We start from the raw sequence: 20,475 nt of genomic DNA on the forward strand, positions 1-20,475 counted from the left end.
TGACCAGGCCAGCAGGGGAGGGCAGTTGGGGGCAATTGGGCCAGCAGGGGAGCAGTTAGGTGTTGATCAGGCTGGCAGGGGAGTGGTTAGGGGGTGATCAGGCTGGCAGGCAGAAGCTGTTAGGGGCAATCAGGCAGGCAGGCAGGCAAGTGGTTGGGAGCCAGCAGTCCCGGATTGTGAGAGGGATGTCTGAGGGGTCCCAGATTAGAGAGAGTGCAGGCTGGGCTGAGGGCCCCCTCCCCCCAGTGCACGAATTTCATGTACCGGGCCTCTAGTATTGTAATAACTGTGTATGATGCCAGGTGGGTATTGGGGTGATCACTTCGTGAGTTATATAAATATCTAATTTATATATATATATATATTTTTTTTAAGCCAATTTTAATAGAAAAATTTAAAAAGTTATAAACAATAATAAAATAGTGATTAATTAAAACTGAAGACTTCAGATGCCAGTGTTGGTGTTATCTCTTCTAACTTAAACTGACATCTCTCCTTTAACTTGAACTGTCTCAACATTTAAAAGGTGCCTTCTACACCAGTCATTGTTTTCCATTGTAACCCCTAGAGTGAAAAATACCCGGTCAATCACAAAATGCACTCGTTGGTAAGTCAGGCCAAGTGGTTGTGCTTGGCTCCACCCCTAGACCTCAAAATGTGATCTGGAGATCCCCCTGTAAGATGACAAGGCCTTTTCAGGAAGTTTGAAAGAGCAAAACTCTTTTTATAATAATATTAAAACACTAGAGGCCCAATGCACGAAATTTGTGCAAGAGTAGGCCTTCCTTCCCCCAGCTGCCGGCACCTGCTTCCCTCTGGCACCCAGAACCTGGGCTTCACTCCAGCCGCCAGCAGACACCCGGGACCCAGGCTTCCCTTGCAGCCCCAGCTTCATCTGGAAGGTCGTCCGGAAGGACATCCGGTCTAATTAGCATATTATGCATTTATTATTATAGATTATTTGACTTTTATTTGCTCAGGAATGTCTTCTAGAATTTTCCAAGAAAGTAGGTTAGGATACAAAGATATGTGTGTATTTTCAGAGCTTAACTATTTTCTCAATACTCTTATTAAGCTCTTATGGCCTTCAGTTATACTTGTTATAGTCTCTTTAACCTCATTATTGTCCAATAAATTGTTATTTTGATATCCTGAAGATTGCCTCTAGCTTATGAGGAAACCCAAGAAGTAAACACACATTGTTTTGATTTACAATCATTATTTTTAAGGTTTTAAAAAATTTTTCCTAAAATTCCCCTAAAAATAACAATTATTAATTAAAAACTAAAAGTATTATGGTGCCCATTCAGTTGTGGTGTCATTTGGAGACCATTCACTCAGTGTTTACAGAAAAAAAAAGAATTAAATATTTTAAATGTAGGTGTGATGAACTCTTTAAAAGCTAAACATTATTTGTTACAGCTTTTCATATTAGAAATGGAAAAAAACAACAACTCCAAAACACCTTAAGGAGTAAGTTATCTTATTACTAGAGGCCCGGTGCATGAAATTCATGCATGGATGCAGGGGTCCCTCAGCCCAGCCTGCGCCCTCGGGGGATGTTCAACTACCGGCAGTTGGACATCACTCTCACAATCCCAGACACTGCATACACCAGCGACCATACTTTTCATACAGGTAAAAGGCATCTTGCTGTTGTATGGGCAGCTACATTTTGCCCTGATTATAAAAAGTAGTACATAACATGATCCTTCTGAGGCAGTAGTACCATTTTCCCCATCTTATGGGTGGAAAAACTGAAGCAGAGAGAAGTTCAGTAATTGGCTTTGTCACACAGTTATAAGTGTCAGTGTCAGGGCTGACCACAAAATGTGCAAGCCAGAGTCCATGCATGTCATCGCTGCATCATCCTGTTTTTTCAGTGTTAGAGTAGGCTTACCAGGTTTTAATTTTTAAATCTAAGAGACTGTTCCCAATATATAGGGTAGGGTCTCTAGGCCTGGCCGGCCATCAGGGCCAATCTGTGGGGTGACAAGTGGGCAGGGTGATCAGGGGGCCCCCACGGGCACCCACCTTGGCTGGTGGCCTGGCACCGCCTGCTAGCCAGCCCCGCCCCCCGATTGCCGCCGCTGGTCACCTCCCTCTCGGGGGGCAGACGCTCAATGCAGGAGCTGCCCCCCATCTGGGGTATTGAGCGTCTGACCCCTGGTGGTCAGTGCGCATCATAGCAACTGGTTGTTCCACCGTATGGTCAATTTGCATATTAGGATTTTATTATATACTAGAGGCCCGGTGCACAAAAATTTGTGCACTTGCGGGGGAGGGGGGATCCCTCAGCCCAGCCTGTGCCCTCTCGCAGTCTGGGACCCCTCGGGAGATAACGACCTGCTGGCTTAGGCCTGCTCCCGGGTGGCAGAGGGCAGGCCCAATCCCTATGTGCAGCCCCTGGTCAGGCTCAGAGCAGGAACGATTGGGGAGTTGGGGCGCCGCCCCCTGTCATGCACAGAGCAGGGCGGATTGGGAGGTTGCGATGCCACCCTCAGTCACGCTCAGGGTAGGGCCGATTGGGGGGTTGGGGCACCGCACCCTGTCACACTCAAGGCAGGGTCGATGGGGAGGTTGCGGCGCCACCCCCGTCACGCACAGAGCAGGGCCCATTAGGGGGGTTGGGGCTCCGTACCCTGTCACGCAGAGAGCAAGGTTGATCAAGGGGTTGGGGAGCTCCCCCTTGTCATGCATAGAGCAGGGCCCATCAGGGATTTGGGGAGCTCCCCCCTGTCACGCATAGAGTAGGGCTGATAGGGGAGTTGGGGCACCACCCCATGTCACACACAGAGCAGGGCGGATCAGGGGGTTGGGGCGCCGCCACTCTCACACTCAGGGCAGGGCTGATGGGGAGGTTATGGCTCTACCCCGTCACACACAGAGCAGGGCCCGTGGGGGGAGGGGGAGGGTTGGGGCGCCGCACTCTGTCACACACAGAGCTGCAGGGCGATCAGGGGGTTTGGGTGCTGCCCCCTGTCACGCTGATCCCGGTGCTGGGAGGCATATTACCCTTTTACTATATAGGATAGAGGCCTGGTGCATGGGTAGGGGCTGGCTGGTTTGCCCTGAAGGGTGTCCTGGATCAGGGTGGGGGTCCCCACTGGGGTGCCTGGTCAGCCTGGATGAGGGGATGATGGCTGTTTGCAGCTGGTCACACACCCTTCATGGTGGGGGTCCCCACTGGGGTGCCTGGCCAGTCTGGGTGAGGGGCTGAGGGCTGTTTTCAGGCTGGTGAGTGACTGAAGCTCCCAACCGCTCCTTTTTTTCTTTTTTTTTAATTCTGGGCCAAGGCCTCTGCTGCTGAAAGCAGGTATCTGGTTTGTTTCGGTTCTATAATCGAAACACTATATCATCTCCAGCTCTGAGATCCCTGCTGGCTGAAAGCTGGTTTCTGGGGTTTTGTTTAGCTTCTATATTTGTTACAATGTTTCAAACTGCCAGCTCAGAGGCCGGCAAGGCAGGTGGCGAACGTTGGAGTCCTCCTTCACTGAAGCAAGCAAGCCTCATGTTTGCTTCCAGCTGCCTGGCTGTCGGTCGCCATCTTGGCTGGCAGTTAATTTGCATATCGCCCTGATTAGCCAATGGGAAGGGTAGCGGTTGTACGCTAATTACCATGTTTCTCTTTTATTAGATAGGAGGTTGTTGGCTGGAAGAGTGCCCAAGTTTGTATTGCTGATCATTGAAGGTCTTTGTCACTTGGTGACAAGCACATAACGTTGAATAACTTTTTTGAATCTCCTAGTTTACCCTGGAACAAGTCTGTTGACATTTTGCACAGGTGATATAATAGCCAAGGTGAGCAAAACTGCTAGCAACTTAGCATGAATCAAGGCAGTGGATTGAATTGTACCAGCAGCCTTGTATTCTTCACTACACAGTTACAACAATAACCCAGCTTCACTTAGGAATGTGCTTGATTTCATTGTCTCAGCTCTTTGAGTACACACCTTTTTAATATTTCCACATGACAAGATGGGAAGCACTTGTGCTGATGTATGATGGTTGTCTCCAAGAAAAAAGCATCTGTGCAACATTTATAGTTGTGAGCTAAACAAGCGACTTTTGTCATGGAACATCATTTTTACTTGAAAGAACCCCAGACAGACAAATTCTGATTATTCAGAGTGGGCTATTTGTCAAACATTGTGTTGAAAATGAATATAGTGAACCTTTCGTTTCAAGGAAAATAATTGACACTTTTCCTTCCAATGATAAAATTGAACTTTCAGGGGAAATTTAGAATACTGTAAAAACTTGAACTCACCACCATGAGTTTGACAGTTTCTCAATACTTCCCTTTTAAAATAGATGGTGATATTAATAAACTCTTTTGTGTTGTATGAAGTAGGTCAACATTCAGAAGATCTGTATACCTCAGTAAATGAATATTTTCCAAACAAAAAATGTATGATGTTATCGAAATATTCATGATTAAAGTGTCTATTCAAAGTATCAAGTAGACTAATGGATTTTAATGTAACAAAGTATGAAAAGTTCATTAATATGGTTTCTGATTCCACATTGCAACTATTAAATACTATCACTTGCCAAGTTTGGTGGTAGTATCAAAGAATATCCACAATTCTCTGAGAAGCTATTCAAATACTCCTCCCTTTCCCAACTATCTATCTATGTGAGGCTAGATCTTAAAATAAGACATAAGACAGGGTAGATTCCCACTTTCTGCGAGGATGTTGTTGGCATATGAAGCCTGGAACCACTGCAGCCATTTGGGGCCCATGAGGAGAGGCAGTCTAGTGAATCAGCCAGTGTGGGGAGGATGGCAGAACATAAAGGCAACTTGGCCCTTGGTGACATTGTTATTCTATAAAACTAACCTTGCCACTGCCCAGTCTCCAGATTTCTTATTAGATAGCCAATACATTTCCTATGGCCTAAGCCACTCTAGTGCGGGTTTACCTTTACTTTCAGCTGGAAATATCCAAACCCCTCTGGATATTCACACATATTATTTTTTTTTCTTGCCCTCACCTACTCCATCTGGCTCTCCGTTCTTTGGTTTTCCTTGTAACAGAGTGAAACAGAGTGAAAAGCACAGACTTTTGACCCAGATTGCGCAGGCCCAAAGCTGGGCTTAGTCACATATTCGCTGGTGAGACAACGGCAAATTACTGAATATGCTAGACCTTGGTTTCCTCATTTGTGGAAGGTGGCTAATCAGAAGCTAACTGTCATGAAGTTATGGTGAAGATTCAAGGAACTAGTTCATTTAAAGCATTTGGAATCATTTTCACCTTCTGCACAATCCATATAAAAGGAGAATCCAGACAAGGTGATTCAATAAACCATGTCTTTGGTCACAAACTTTGTTTAGACCAAAATATTAGGTTGGACTATCTGAAGTTACCAATAACCCAACATTTCTGACTTACAGAAACCAGCAATTTCACTTGGTTCAATCTACTACCCCTGGAAGTTAGCTTTAGAGCTGTGAAGAATCACCCTGTAGATTGGCCCTGATCACTGGCCAGGTCTAGGGACCCAATCCTATATATTGGGAACAGTCTCTTAGATTTAAAAATTAAAACCTGGTAAGCCTACTCTAACACTGAAAAAACAGGATGATGAAGCGATGACATGCATGGACTCTGGCTTGCACATTTTGTGGTCAGCCCTGACGCTGACACTTATAACTGTGTGACAAAGCCAATTACTGAACTTCTCTCTGCTTCAGTTTTTCCACCCATAAGATGGGGAAAATGGTACTACTGCCTCAGAAGGATCATGTTATGTACTACTTTTTAAAATCAGGGCAAAATGTAGCTGCCCATACAACAGCAAGATGCCTTTCACCTGTGTGAAAAGTATGGTCTCTGGTGTATGCAGCATCCCAGATTGTGGGAGTGAGTCCAACTGCCTGAGATTGGGCCTAAACCAGCAGTTGGACATCCCCTGAGGGCACAGGCCGGGCTGAGGGACCCTCACCCCCATGCACGAGTTTTGTGCACTGGGCCTCTAGTTGACTATTCCCTGTGCTGTACTTTACATCCCCATGACTACTCTGTAACTACCAATTTGTACTTCTTAATCCCTTCACTTTTTTTTTTTTTACCGTTGTTTGTCCTAAACGCAATCTGTGGTGTCTCATTCATGAAAAAAAAAGTACATTTCAAAAAGTATATGTTTGATATTTCAGTTTTTCACTAAAATGGTTTAAATTTAAATTAGAAAAGTATTCCACAGTAAAAAGTGTGGCCTTTTAACACCTTCCACATGGGATAATAACATACCAACTACCAGCTAAAATGAACTTGATTTTTTCAAAACACCAAGTATTTGGCAAATGCTGTGCTGAACCACTCACCACCCTGCTCAGTGATGCCAAGTGCTGGGGGCCCCCTGTCACCACTCTGCCTGGTGTTATGAGCAGAAGTGGCACAAATTGTGAAGCTAGGCAAGGTGGCCCAGAAAAAGAATGTGATGGCCTCACATGCCCTCACAGTCCATTTCCCCTTAGGACAGGACAGGGCAACCAGGTTTCCAGAGGCAACACCCCTCCCCTTTGATGCGTACAAGGGAGTGAGTGCAGCAGGCGTCCAGGTGTGGCCTCTCCTCCAAGGGGCAAACCTGCAGGTGATGAGAGGATTATGGGGTGGGGATGGGGGTTGTGGATGGGGGAAGAGATGTGAACACTCAGAGGTTCACTCTCTTTGCAGAGGGTCATTTTCTGTTTGGAATCTGAGTCTGTGCTCTAGAATGCTGATGTGGGCCTATTCATGCCCATGGAAACCACCCCGTGGAGTCCTGGCCTGCGGCCACGTGGTGAACTACACTTGTACCAGGAGCGGAGCCAACTCAGGAGCTCCCTGGTGGTCTGAGTCTCAACCCAAATCTCTCTCTTTTTTTCCCAAATGGCTTCTCTCCCAAGCTCTGGGAAACTAATACAAGCAATGTTAAATGGGAAATGATCCTGAGGTCTATAGGGACCCCAAGCTTGGCCTCAGAGCCTAGCCTGCAGGACTGGCATCCTGAGTCACCTAGGGTCAGGTATTTGGGCTCTTTTTGGAGCAGGTGTGGGCCGAGCAGCCTATGGCTAGACCTCCCAAAGCTTGGCTATTCAGGACTTCTGTGCTTGCTGCTTCTGCCTCCCTCTGAACCCCCTCTCCTCCGCTCCCCACACACACTCCATGATAGGCGTTATCTCTGGTTAGGGGAGGGAGCAGGATTGGGGAAAGAAGAAAGACAACTTCAACTTTATCTGCAATACTCCATTTCTTTCATAAAGTTAAAGGTCTCTATATTTTCTTTAAATTCAATACAGTACTTCAAATGTTAACAGTAGTGAAATTAGTAGTGATACTTTTTTTCTCCTTTTAATGTATTTCTCTCATTTCTTCTAATCAGCATATGTTTTTCTTCTGATGGAGGTAGGGGGTGAAAACATCTTTTAAAGTGTGAGTTGAACAATTGTTTATACGAGGCGCTGTAAGACAGGTGCTATGTGGAGAGCTATTTGGGGGGCATGAGCCCTATGTCACACATTAGATCTCAGAGCATTGCTTCACTCTCAGCAAATACTTTTGTTACTTTAAGATGTCTCAAGTTAAAGAAGCTGTCCAGGTATTGTTGAAGGTTTTGACTTCCCCTGTCAAAATTCAGCTTCTAAGAATGAATAAAAATAAGTCATTAGTCCTGCCTTCCTGATTTACAGACCATTCTTTTGATAAAGCTTATGTCTCTCAGCTGTGGTGGGAGACATAAGCATCTGGTATACCTTCTCATTCCCTCAGTACAGACTGAGCACACATTGTGTATGCCAGGCACTGGCTTAGCCACTAGAATGCCATAATAACTAAAAGAGATACAGCCCCTGACATCCTGGAGGTATTCCCTCAATAGACGTTGCCTTTCCTTCCTTTATAACATTCTACCTGGCCTGCACAGGACCTCAGAAGAATCTTGACATTGTGGAGAACGAATTCTTTTCTCCATTACAACTTGTTTCTAGGTGAAACCAGCTGCTACATGTTGTCATGGTTAATTTCATGTGTCAACTTGGGAAGGCCACGGTGCCAGATATTTGGTCAAACATTATTCTGGATGGTTCTCTGGTGTGTTTTTTGGATGAGATTAAAATTTAAATCAGTGGATTTTGAGTAAAGCAGATGACCCTCCAAGATGTGGGTGGGCCTCATCTAATCACTTGAAGGGCTTTACTAGAACAGACTGGCCTCCCTGAGCAAGAAGGGATGCTGCCAGCAGATGGCCTTCAGACTTGGACTACATCAGCCTGGGTTTTCAGGCTGCTGGACTATGCTGCAAATTTTTGAATTGTACCTCCACAATTGTGTGAGACAATTCCTCAGAATAAGTTATATATATCAATAATATAAATTATCTAGAGAGCCCTGACTAATACACATGTACACCCATAAAACCTCACATAACACACAAAAGACAGTGAAATATCAAGAAGAATGAGGGTTGGAGAGGGTTCACAGCTACTAATACTTGGCACTGTCAGTGAAAATACATAAGTTTTAGTTGCTAAGGTTGAAAGAATTCTTAGAAATAATCTAGATCTGTTTCACAAACTCCTGTTTCCCAAAATCTTACCCAGAATTCCAATATGTCAAAATGGGGTAAAGGAACCAACTTATTTTAACTGCCTTACTTTTCCTACTCCTCTTCCTCAGGCACCCCTGGGCATATATCTGCTTGAATGTTTCAGCCTGTTGCTTACATATTAGATTAATGTATATGCTTTCCAGTAATATATTCTTGCATACCACAGTTCTATTTTTATTGTAGTACTAATCAAGTCTATACCAATATTATATAGGTATAAGTTCCTTATCCTCATGGCTCTTGAACAACTATAATAAAGCAGTTGCAAATTCAATAAAAACATTACTACCAAACCAATAAACTTTAACTTGATAACATTAATTTAATTTGCCAAATGATGTTGGTTTGCTCAAGCTAAATTGCTACTGGTAATATGAATATGATAACAATTTCCGTGGAGAAGGCTTTTGTGTCGTTAACATGCCCACTCCTTTCGTTGTTAAAATTACTGGGCAGACTTCATTTCTATGAGGCCCCCTGATATCACTTAGCCTTCCCTTGATGTGAGTAATGCTGGGGCCTTTCCAGTGCTTTTCTGGGTATATCATGGAAATTAAAGCATAATGCCCGATGCCAAAGGGAAGGTAAACATGAACAGATTCCAGGCTCTGGTGGAGGGCAGCAGCCCTTGGTTAAAGTGGACAGCTGAAAGAGTCAGATAAAAGCTCATATGAGTTTTAATCAACATGAAAAACTAATAGAAGAGAAACGGCTAATAATTAGTGAGTCTAAGTGAAGAATGTGTGGATGTTCTCATCTTATTCTTGTGACTTTTTTCGTAGGCTTGAAATGTCTAAAATTAAAATGTTGGGGGGAAAAGAAATCCTCATAGAGAGCTCCCAGCTAGCTCCCAAGACAATATCTAGACCGCCCTGCCCCCAGTGTGAGAAACATTGATCTACTTCAACCCTTTCTTTTATAGATTGGAAAGCTGAGGCCCAGAGAGCAGGCATTACTTATGGGGATATTACTGGGCTAATTAGTGGAGATTCAAGATTAGAATCTCAATCTCCTTGCCCAGACTCTTCACCATATTGACTATGAATTATAAGGCTTAGAATCCTACAATTCTCACAGGGTTATATTTCACTGTAAGAAATCAGTGAGAGATTATGATTAGCTCTCGGTGCGGGGAATCGGCGGCAGGGAGGGAGTCTTCGGAGCCATGGCTGCTGCAGACGGATGCCCGCCTGCAGGCTGAGAGCCTCCTGAGATTCTGCTTTGGCACCTCCAGCATTTGCCTTTGCTCAGGTAGGCTCTTCCATGACAAGTCAGGCCTCATTCCCTCTCCTTACTGTGTCCTGGTCCCCAAACTGCTGCTCCGAGGCTCCTCAGTAGCTATTTCAAAGTCAGAGGCCATTGTCTGCCCATGCACCGTGATGTCTTAAGATCTGGAGTGTCTCCAGCCTCGGGCAAGATTGGGTCTGTTTGTCTCTCATCAGTCTATGTTGTTCTCTATAATCCACAAATGAGTGAGATCATGTGGTATTTATCTTTCTCTGACAGGCTTATTTCACTTAGCATAATGCTCTCCAGTTCCATCCATGCTGTTGCAAAAGGCAAGAGTTCCTTCTTTTTTACCACAGCGTAGTATTCCATTGTGTAGATGTACCACAGTTTTCTAATCCACTCATCTGCTGATGGGCACTTAGGCTGTTTCCAAATCTTAGCTATGGTGAATTGTGCTGCTATGAACATATGGGTGCATATATCCTTTCTGATTGGTGTTTCTGGTTTCTTGGGATATATTCCTAGAAGTAGGATCACTGGGTCAAATGGGAGTTCCATTTTTAGTTATTTGAGGTAGCTCCATACTGTTCTCCACAGTGGCTGCACCAGTCTGCATTCCCACCAGCAGTGCAGAAGGGTTCCTTTTTCTCCACATCCTCTCCAACACTTATAAGCCAAACCAATGGACATGGACAACAGGGGGTTGAGAGCATGAGTGTGTGTGTGTGTGTGGGGGGGGGGGGGGGTTGGGGTTAATGGGGGGGGAATGAGGACACATCTATAATTCCTTAACTAATAAAGAATTTAAAGATTTAAAAAAAAGATTGGGTCTGTTTGTCTCTCTAAAGGCGGACTCCTACAGCCACCCATTGGCCCGAAAAGGTGACGCAGGTTATGAAATCCCTGCTCCAGAGAGCAGGTTACAGGACATGCGCTGGTCCAGTTCTAGCCTCAGTGGGCCTCCGTTCACAGCATTATCTTCCTCAAAGCCAGAAGACGGTCAGTTCCTTGAAGGCAGAGACCTTTGATTTATACGTCCCCAGACCAGAGTCATGCCTTGGGCATAGCCAGTGTCCCTGGGAAGAATGCCAACGAAGAAGCTTGAAAAAAATCTAAACTTCCGTTTGTGGGTTTTTGTCAGCCTGTTAATAGAAACCATCCTGTTTTAATGCAGCTGGGTTGGATCTAAATTGTTTCACAGTCATAGAACTTGAGGGCTAGGAGCCCGTCTTCTATTCTGTACTAACATGTAGTTGACGCTCAGAAAATGTGTCTTCCTTCCTGTGTTCCTGGTCGAGTGAATGGCGCCACCCGCTGCCACTCTCCACCCAACTCATCCTCGATCCCCTCTGATCTGTCCCTGAGCGTTGAGTTCTTAGCCTCTGCTTCCAAAATGTGTCTCCTCCATCACCTCCTCCTCCTCACTGCCCAGATGCTGGCGGCCCTCAGCGTTAAGTCTTCATTTACCTGGAGACATTTTCAGCCGTCTCCTTCCTGTCTCCCGGCTCTAGTCTGATCTCCACTTTGCTGCCAGAGTGGTTTGTTGAGCTGTCATCTCTGACTGCTGTGCCCCGCTCAGGACTCTTCTTTGGCTTCTCAGTGCCAGCTTTCATTTGTTCACTTCATGAAATGTGATCTGTGGATTTTAGGTCGATGATCTACTCAGCAGGCTCTGGAGTACAGAACTGAATAAAACAGGCATGGGCCTTACCTGACTGAACTGACCATTTCTTCTAGTGGGGAACACAGATTATTTATCAATAATCACACAATTACATAACCACGGCTGTGATAAGGGCTGTAATGAGAAAGGACATGGTGCTGCGAGAGAGAACAGGGGTGTGGGAGAGTGTGGTGGTCAGGAAGGTGACCTTTAAGCACAGGCAGAGCTAGCCAGCCCTGAGGAATATCAACCGATTTGCCAGGCCGGTGGGTATCTGCCCCGTGCCTCCCTGTCTGACCTCGTCTCCTGCGCCCTGCATGTGTTTTTGTCCCAGACACACCCAGCTCTCTCAGGTCTCTGCTGGAAGGCCTCTTTCCCACCAAAACCATGTTCAGTTCTTAGTTCAAACTCAGAAAAATCAATTTCTCTGAGCTCCTTCCTGTGAACCCCAGATTGGAAACACCTTGAGGCAGGGACCCTCTTTGCATGTCCAGCGGAGGTGTGTGGGGGCAGTTCGTTGGGCTTGTTAAGAGTGAGGATGCTGATATAAAACCAGATGGGGAGCTGATGGTGCAGCAACTCAGTACTGGACCTGCCGGGGAAGAAGGCCAGTTCTGGAAAGGTATGCAAAGATGTGTGATTTTGATCACACTCACAACTTGCTCATATGTATTATTCCACGTAGTTTTCATAGTCACTGTCCAGGGTGGCCAGTATCTCTGTTTTATAAAGATGTGCCTGTTTGAGAAGCTGGGTCATGTGTTGGGCTCCAGGTCCCACTACGTTATGATGCTGCCCCTTATATTTGCTGAATAAATGAATTTTGATAATTTTTAAAGTGAACCTTTATGATGGATTTAAGAGAAAAGTTGACCATGTGGTATTTTAAAATGCCAAATCTTGGAGTGCTGTCCCAGCTCCTCTCTGATGTCTGGCCCCCCTCTGTATACACACCTTTCAGGCCATCATATTGTCTTCATATTGCACAGCAAGGGGAACATGTTTGAATAATAGATGTAACTGAGCTTAATTAATATTCAGCCATGTTGGTCCTTCCATACTAGAGATTATATTGTACATAACATAAGTTTTACTGTATTGCTGGAAGCCAGTCGATCCTTGCTGCTTGACACCGTCACAGCAGGAAAGAAACATCTGCACAGCTTATGTTTCAAGGGACCTGGCGTATATGGCATATGTCTGCTCCCCCCACCTCTTACCGCTATGTGTTTTAAACAGGACCACCTCCCCGAGAAAGGTTGTTTCCCCAGGTGAGGATTTTTCTCTGGAGTTAGGGATTAACAGGACGAAGGAAGGGAATCAGTAAAACCCCTTAACTAAGTGCCAGGCGGGCAGTTAATCACTTTAACTATGAACAATCAGGCTTCAGCTACATAATCTTTACTTAGGATAATCTCCTTCAGTTACTTCCTTGTAGTTTAGAATGGATAGGATTAAATCAAATGGTATAAATACAGATGTAACATGACAATCAAAAGAGAACCTGGCTAGGCTGCTGATGGACTAAACGTTGCTGTCTCTGTGTCATTCCTTCTTTGCCGACTCCGACTCCGTCCACGGCTTTGGGAACCCCTGGACCTGCTGGGGTCGGACCCCGGCAACGGCGGAGGGCAGCGGCTAAGAAAGAAGGAAGACGTGGCCGCAAGCGGGAGCTGGCGATAGCATCCTCGGTTTGAATTTTGGGGGGTATTGCCTGCCCAGAAATTTCCTGGAAAATTGACTAGTACTGAGTGTGTGATAGTTTGGAACTCGGCGAAGACACAGATGTTCCTGTGGAGGGCAACCAGCTAGTCATTACATTTTAAAGGCGATTTCTGTGATTGAGTTGTCTTTTGGAAGACTAAATCCATTTCAAGAGGACTTGAAGCTGGTCCTCACCTTGAGGAAGCCGTGGCTTGTTTTCAAGAAGCCATTCCTGATCTCAGGATCTACCCAGCATGCCTCATCAAGGAGAAGACTGCTATTTTTTTTTCTATTCTACTTGTACCAAAGGTGACAGCTGTCCATTCCGTCACTGTGCAGCTGCACTAGGAAACGAAACTGTTTGCACATTATGGCAAGAAGGACGCTGTTTTCGACGGGTGTGCAGGTTTCGGCACATGGAGATTGATAAAAAACGGAGTGAGATTCCTTGTTATTGGGAAAATCAACCGGGGGGATGCCGAAAGCTAAACTGCGCTTTTCATCACAGGAGAGGACGTTGTGTGGATGGCCTTTGTCTACCTCCAAGCAAAACTGTGTTGCCCACTGTGCCTGAGTCACCAGAGGAGGGAGCAAATGCGTCCCAGCTCACAGCTCAACAAAACAAATTGTCTGTCCAGTCCAACCCCTCCCCTCAACTGCGAAGTGTGATGAAAGTAGGAAGTTCAGAAAATTTTCCTACCCCCACACATCCGCCAGTTGTGATCAATGTTGCAGATGATGATGATGATGATGATGAAGAGGATGATGATCAGTTTTCTGAGGAAGATGATGACACCAAAACACCAACCCTGCAACCAACTCCCAAAGTTCATGATGGATCACGAGGGGCTTCTGCCCGGAAACCCGGGGCCGATTTAAAACAAGGTGAACGTTTGAATGTTGGAACAAAAACTCTTGAGGAAATGAAGTCAAAGAAAATGCAGGAAAAGTCCCAGAAGCAAGGTGAAGGTTCTTCAGAAGTGTCCAGTCTTTTACTCCAGCCTCAGCCCATTCCAGGTCCTGAGAGAGAGAACGCCGGGACTGCGGTGAGCACAGGAACTCTCTCCAATAAACAAGGAGAAGAACCCTGGATCAGACTGAGTCTCACCGAGAGACTGGGGAAACGAGAACTTTCTGAAGGTGGTGACAGTGCTCCTCCACCTAAGCGTAGCCTTGCACAGAGGCTAGGGAAGAGAGTTGGTGCTTCAGAAACTGACAAAACACCAAAGAGGGTTCAAGTTTCCAAGTCTCTCAAGGAGCGATTAGGCGTGTCAGCTGGTCAAAACAACGAGGAGGCAGCAGAGAGAGTTACTGACGTGGCCGAGATCCACGTGAAGACATTAGCAGAAATCCTTCTCGAAAGAGCCAGTCAGAAACGCGGAGAAGAATTGCAAACTAAACTCAAGGCAGAAGGCCCTTCAAAAGCTGATGGTCCTACTTCAGGAGCAAGAAGCTCTTCCACCTTTCGAATCAAAACCTGCTCTGAGGTCCTGGCTGAAAAGAAACACCGGCCGCAGGAAGCAGAGAGACAGAAAAGCAGAAAGGATGTCACCTGCGGCAAGTTAAAGACGGACAGTGACACTAAGAAAACATCGCTTTTGCCACCAACGGTGGCTAACAAAGGCCACTCAGAGGAGCCTGCAGGGAGAACACAGTCTATGCAGGAGGTGCATGTCAAGACGCTGGAGGAAATTAAACGGGAGAAGGCCCGGAGGGTGCAGCAGGGCTCCAAGAGCAGCCCCAGCTCCCAGTCTCAGCCCCAGGCCACCCCGGGGGCGAGGCGGCTTTTCCGAATCACCGAAAAGTCAGGTATAAAAGAAGAGAAGAAACTTCGAGAAGAAAGTGAAGTGGCATGTCAGAGCAGTGTTGCCGGAATAGAGGCTAAAGAGGTTTCAAGTGAGACAACAGGAGGGGCCATGAAAATGCCCGTCAAGAGATGTGAGACGATGCGAGAACAGCACATCCAGAAACAGCCGGAGAGGGGAACCTCACAGAAGGAACCATCTGTCCTGCCATCCCCCTGGGGAGACGGAGACGCTGGTCATGCCCAGCCAGCAGACCCGCCAGTGCTCGCTCCTGCCCCGAGCGTCACACGGGGCCTGGCAAAGCGGCTTCCCACCGCGTCACCCCAGAAGGCAGAGGTGGAAACCCCAGGGACTGGCGACTCAACACTGAATGTGAAGTGTGCGGCCTGGACCTTGGAGGAAAGGGTCAAAGCGAAACCCAAAGTGAGTGTGAAGCCATTGGTGGCTCAAGCGGCCTCTTCCCCCAGACTGGCCCCCAAGCGCCAGGCAGCGGACACCCACCCTGCTGTCATGGCAGCGGTGAAGCGGCTCCGCGCCAGCGGGGTCCTGCAGGAAAGCCCGGCCCAAACAGCGGCCACGGCTGTGGTCCCACTCATCTCTGAGGACAAAGCGGTCACTGTGCCTGAGACAGACAGACCCAGAGACAGTCTTGTGCTGCCTCCAGCCCAATCCTCGTCAGATCCCTCTCTGCCAGAAGGATCCGGCCCTTCCTCCTCCCAAATGGCCACGAAAACTCGCCGACTCAGCACTGCTGCTCTCTGTGGAGGATGGTTTTGAGGAACTGATATGGGAGATTTCAGGAGGCCAATTAGAAGCCGAGATGGACCTGGATCCTGGGAACGATGAAGATGACCTTCTGCTTGAGCTATCAGAAATGATTGATAGCTGAAGGTGATAGTAGGACATTTCCAACAAACTAAAACCAAAAAACCTCACCAAAGCCGAAGCCGGTTTGGCTCGGTGGATAGAGCGTCGTCCTGCGGACTGAGGGGTCCCGGGTTTGATTCGGGTCAGGGGCATGTGCCTGGGTTGCGGGCACATCCCCGCTGGGGGATGTGCAGGAGGCGGCTGATTGATGTTTCTCTCACATAGATGTTTCTAGCTCTCTATCTCTCTCCCTTCCTCTTTGTAAAAAAATCAATAAAATATATTTTTTAAAAAAACTCACCAAAAAACTGCACTTGGATTCTTTGTGTGTGTGTGTGTGTGTGTTGAAAAAGCTTTACCTTTATTAACTCAATCTTTCCAATAACTCTGCAAGATGAGTAGTATTTTTACCTCCATTTAACAGGTAAGGAAACAGACTCTGTACTTAGTTTCATCTATTGTAACATTTACCCAAGATGATCATTTCTTTAGTCTAGAATTTGCCCCAGATCAGAAGTATACCTCTGAATTACCTGTATGTGTCCTAGATTCCCTGGGGTCCTAGATTTTTAAAGTCCCTTGATAAACATTTTGTCCATTTGATGCCACTGTTTAGCATCTTCAAGAAAAGGTTCTTTCTTACCCCTCTCTCCACAAAAAGACTGAGAGAGAGAGAGAGATCCAAGTCAAAGGATGCAAGAGAACTTGGTGACTCCTTGAGGTGTTGTCAGTTTTGGCAAATTCCTCCTTTTTTATTTTGGGTTAAGCCTTGGAAACTGACCTGTTGGCAAAGTCACAAACAGGTCTTCTGAGTCTTAAACAACCCAATCCGAGAGGTGGCCACTGATTTACAGGTGCTATCATTTAAAAAATAAAAAAAGAGGGAATTTGCTGGAAGCCGGTCCACCCTTGCTGCTTGACACAGTCACTGTAGGCAAGAAACATCTGCACAGCTTATGTTTCAAGGGACCTGGTGTATACGGCATATTTTTGCTCCCCCTCTTCGAGCTATGTGTTTTAAACAGGACCACCTCCCCGAGAAAGGTTGTTTCCCCAGGTGAGGATTTTTCTCTGGAGTTAGGGATTAAAAGGACGAAGGAAGGGAATCAGTAAAACCCCTTAACTAAGTGCCAGGCGGCTAGTTAATCACTTTAACTTGAACAATCAGGCTTCAGCTACATAATCTTTACTTAGGATAATTTACTTCAGTTATTTCCTAGTAGCTTAACAGAACAATAGTGTAGTGACTTTGGAATGGAAATAACAAATGCCCTAACCTTTGGAATAGAATGGATAGGATTAAAATCAACTAGTATAAATATAGGAGTAACAGGAGAATAAAGACAGAACCTGTCTGGAGAACCTGGCTAGACAACCTGGCTGGAGAACCTGGCTAAAGAGAACCTGGCTTTGCTGATCATCTGAACGCTGCCTCCGTGTCCTTCCTTCTTCGCCGAGTCTGTCCACACCTTCGGGAACCCCTGGACCTGCTGGGGTTGGACCCCAACACTGTACAATTTACCTAGGAGAAAAAAGCAAATAACAAAACACAGAAATAAGAAGGATTATTCAATATTCAGTTTGCAGGATGCCCATGGCAACATTGAAAATGAATTCCTTATTTTCACCAGATATATGAGAAGACACATTTCAAACAGTTTGAATAATTTTTCTTCTGTTGGACCAGCATGGCAGGATTCAAGCAAGGATACAATGGGAAGATTGCTAAATTGTATGATCTGGATAAAACCTTGGGTCGACGTCACTTTGCAGTGGTTAAGCTTGCCAGGCATGTCTTTACAGGTGAAAAGGTGGCAGTAAAAGTTATTGACAAGACAAAGTTGGACACACGACTAGCCAGCCCACCCCTGCACTAGCCACTGGTCACCTTTTCCAAGAAGTGAGGTGCATGAAACTGGTGCAGCATCCCAACATCATGCATCTCTATGAAGTGATTGACACCCAGACCAAACTGTATCTCATTCTGGAACTTGGGGATGGAGGAGATATGTTCGATTACATAATGAAACATGAGGAGGGACTTAATGAAGACTCGGCCAAGAAGTACTTTGCTCAGATAGTTCATGCTGTATCTTATTGCCATAAACTCCATGTGGTTCACAGGGACTTGAAACCTGAGAATGTGGTCTTCTTTGAAAAACAAGGTCTTGTGAAGCTGACAGACTTTGGTTTCAGCAACAAAATTCAGCCAGGAAAGAAGCTCACTACCAGCTGTGGGACTCTCGCATCCTGCTTGGGGATGAGTATGATGCACCTGCAGTAGATATATGGAGTCTGGGAGTGATCCTTTTCATGTTGGTATTCGGGCAGCCACCCTTTCAAGAGGCCAATGTCAGTGAAACATTGACAATGATCATAGATTGTAAATACACGGTCCGATCCCATGTGTCTAAAGAGTGTAAAGACCTGATCACTGGGATGCTACAGACAGATCCCGAGAGAAGGGCCTCTTTAGAAGAGATTGAAAACCATCCTTGGCTTCAGGGTGTGGACCCTTCGCCAGCCACCAAGTATAACATCCCCCTGGTGTCCTACTAGAACCTCTCAGAGGAGGAGCACTACAGCATCATTCAGCGCCTGGTGCTCGGGGACATAGCAGATCAAGATGCCATTGTCGAAGCCCTGGAAACCAACAGGTACAACCACATCCTGGCCACTACTTCTTGCTCGCTGGACGGATCCTGAGGGAGAAGCAAGAGAAAGAAATCCAAACCAGATCCGCCAGCCCCAGCAATATCAAGGCCCAGTTTAGGCAGTCGTGGCCCACCAAAATCGACGTGCCCCTGGACCTGGAGGATGACCTTACCGCCACTCCCCTGTCCCAGGAGACCTTCCCTCCGGCTCCTGCGTGGGCTGCCGACACTGTCCTCAATGGCCACCAGAGCCAAGGCCGGTGTGACACGGCCAAGAAAGACCACCTCCCCCAGTTGGCTGGGCCGGCGTTGCCCACCGTGCCGCCGGTGAGCTTGAAGTCCGCGGCCAGTGGGTGGAAGTGTCTGTTCTGGATGGAGGAAAACGAAGAGGAGGATGAGGAGGACAAGAAACCCATGTCCCTCTCCACGCAAGTGGTCCTGCGCCGGAAGCCCTCGGTGACCAACCGGCTGACCTCGAGGAAGAGCGCCCCGGTGCTGAACCAGATCTCCGAGGACGACGAGGTCGACCTGGATGAGAACCTCCCCCCAAGCTGAGCAGGTTAAAGATGAACATCGCCTCCCGGGAGACAGTTCACAAGAGCTACCGCCGGAGGAAAAGCCAGGGCCGCGGCTTCAGCTGCAGCAGCTCAGAGACCAGCGACGACGACTCGGAGAGCCGCCGGCGGCTCAATAAAGACAGCGACTTCGCCCAAACCGGTTTGGCTCAGTGGATAGAGCATTGGCCTGAGGACTGAAAGGTCCCAGGTTCGATTTGGGTCAAGGGCATATACCTTGGTTGCGGGCACATCCCCAGTAGGGGGTGTGCAGGAGGCAGCTGATCGATGTTTCTCTCTCATTGATGTTTCTAACTCTCTATCTCTCTCCCTTCCTCTCTGTAAAAAAATCAATAAAACATATTTTAAAAAAAAAGACAGAGGCTTCACCTACTCCTGGCACCTCCGGGACAGCAGCGAGGGGCCGCCGGGCAGGGCAGCGAGGGCAACGGCGGCGGCCAGAGCAAGCCCAGCAACAGCAGCGGCGGGCGGACAAGGCCAGCCCCAGTGAGAACAACGCGGGTGGGGGCAGCCCCTCGGGTGGCTCAGCGGGCAACCCGGGGGGCACCTCGGGCCAGCACCCGCCGCTGCGCAGGCCCAGCCAACTCCACGCAGCTGGCCTCCCGCAGCGCCGGGGAGCTGGTGCAGAGCCTCAAACTCATGGGCCTCTGCCTGGGCTCTCAGCTCCGCGGGGCATCAAGTACATTCGTGCCCCGCAGCACGGCCTGTCCTTCTCCAGGGTCAAGGTCCAGGAGAAGTCCACATGGAAGAGGTGCATCAGCTCCGCGGGGAACCTGGGCCAGGCCCCCGTGGCGGGCAGCCTCAAGTTCCTCTCCGACCACGTGGCGGACAGCACCACTGAGCTAGAACGGATACAGAGCAGGAACCCGAAAAACAACGTGCTCCAGCGACCTCTGTGCGGAAAGACCATCTCTGTGAACATCCAGCGGATCCCCAAGGAGGGGCTGCTGTGCGCCTCCGGCCAGGCCACCTGCTGCCGCGTCATCTGACAGTGGCCGCCCAGCCACTCGCACGCTTCCTGCTCAGAGCAGTGAAGACTGGTTCCCTCCACTGTTTGCTCTCGGTTTTACCCTCTGAGCGGGCAGTTATTTATTACGCTTCCCTTCGTTCGCCTGGCACTGGGACAATGCCCGGTCCTTGTGCATGCTGCTGCTAGACACTGCTTTTCTGTTCCAGCCGAAGAGTCAATCTCGTGTGTCACTTTTACACGCAGAATTTTAGTGTGGATGATCAGGATTAAACTAAAATGTATATTTGGAACCTAATATAAATGGAGCACTTAGAAATTTGATGTTCCGCACTTAACCTAGACAGAGAAAACATGCTTGTATTTCCTTGTTGAAAAATCTAAATTCCTGTCCTGACCTTCTGTTACACGGAGA

At 47.3% G+C, this 20,475-nt stretch overlaps 2 pseudogenes; both read left to right on the plus strand.

Annotated features, from left to right (window-relative positions):
* Positions 1–9,707: 9,707 nt before the first annotated feature.
* Positions 9,708–20,082, plus strand: LOC139004904 (SNF-related serine/threonine-protein kinase-like; annotated as a pseudogene).
* LOC139004903 (zinc finger CCCH domain-containing protein 11A pseudogene) lies at positions 13,447–15,886 on the plus strand (annotated as a pseudogene).
* Positions 20,083–20,475: the final 393 nt, after the last annotated feature.

Source organism: Myotis yumanensis, unplaced genomic scaffold (genome assembly GCF_028538775.1).
Source record: "Myotis yumanensis isolate MYYU_CA2020_CCGP unplaced genomic scaffold, mMyoYum1.0.hap1 SCAF_3, whole genome shotgun sequence".
Classification (NCBI taxonomy): domain Eukaryota; kingdom Metazoa; phylum Chordata; class Mammalia; order Chiroptera; family Vespertilionidae; genus Myotis; species Myotis yumanensis.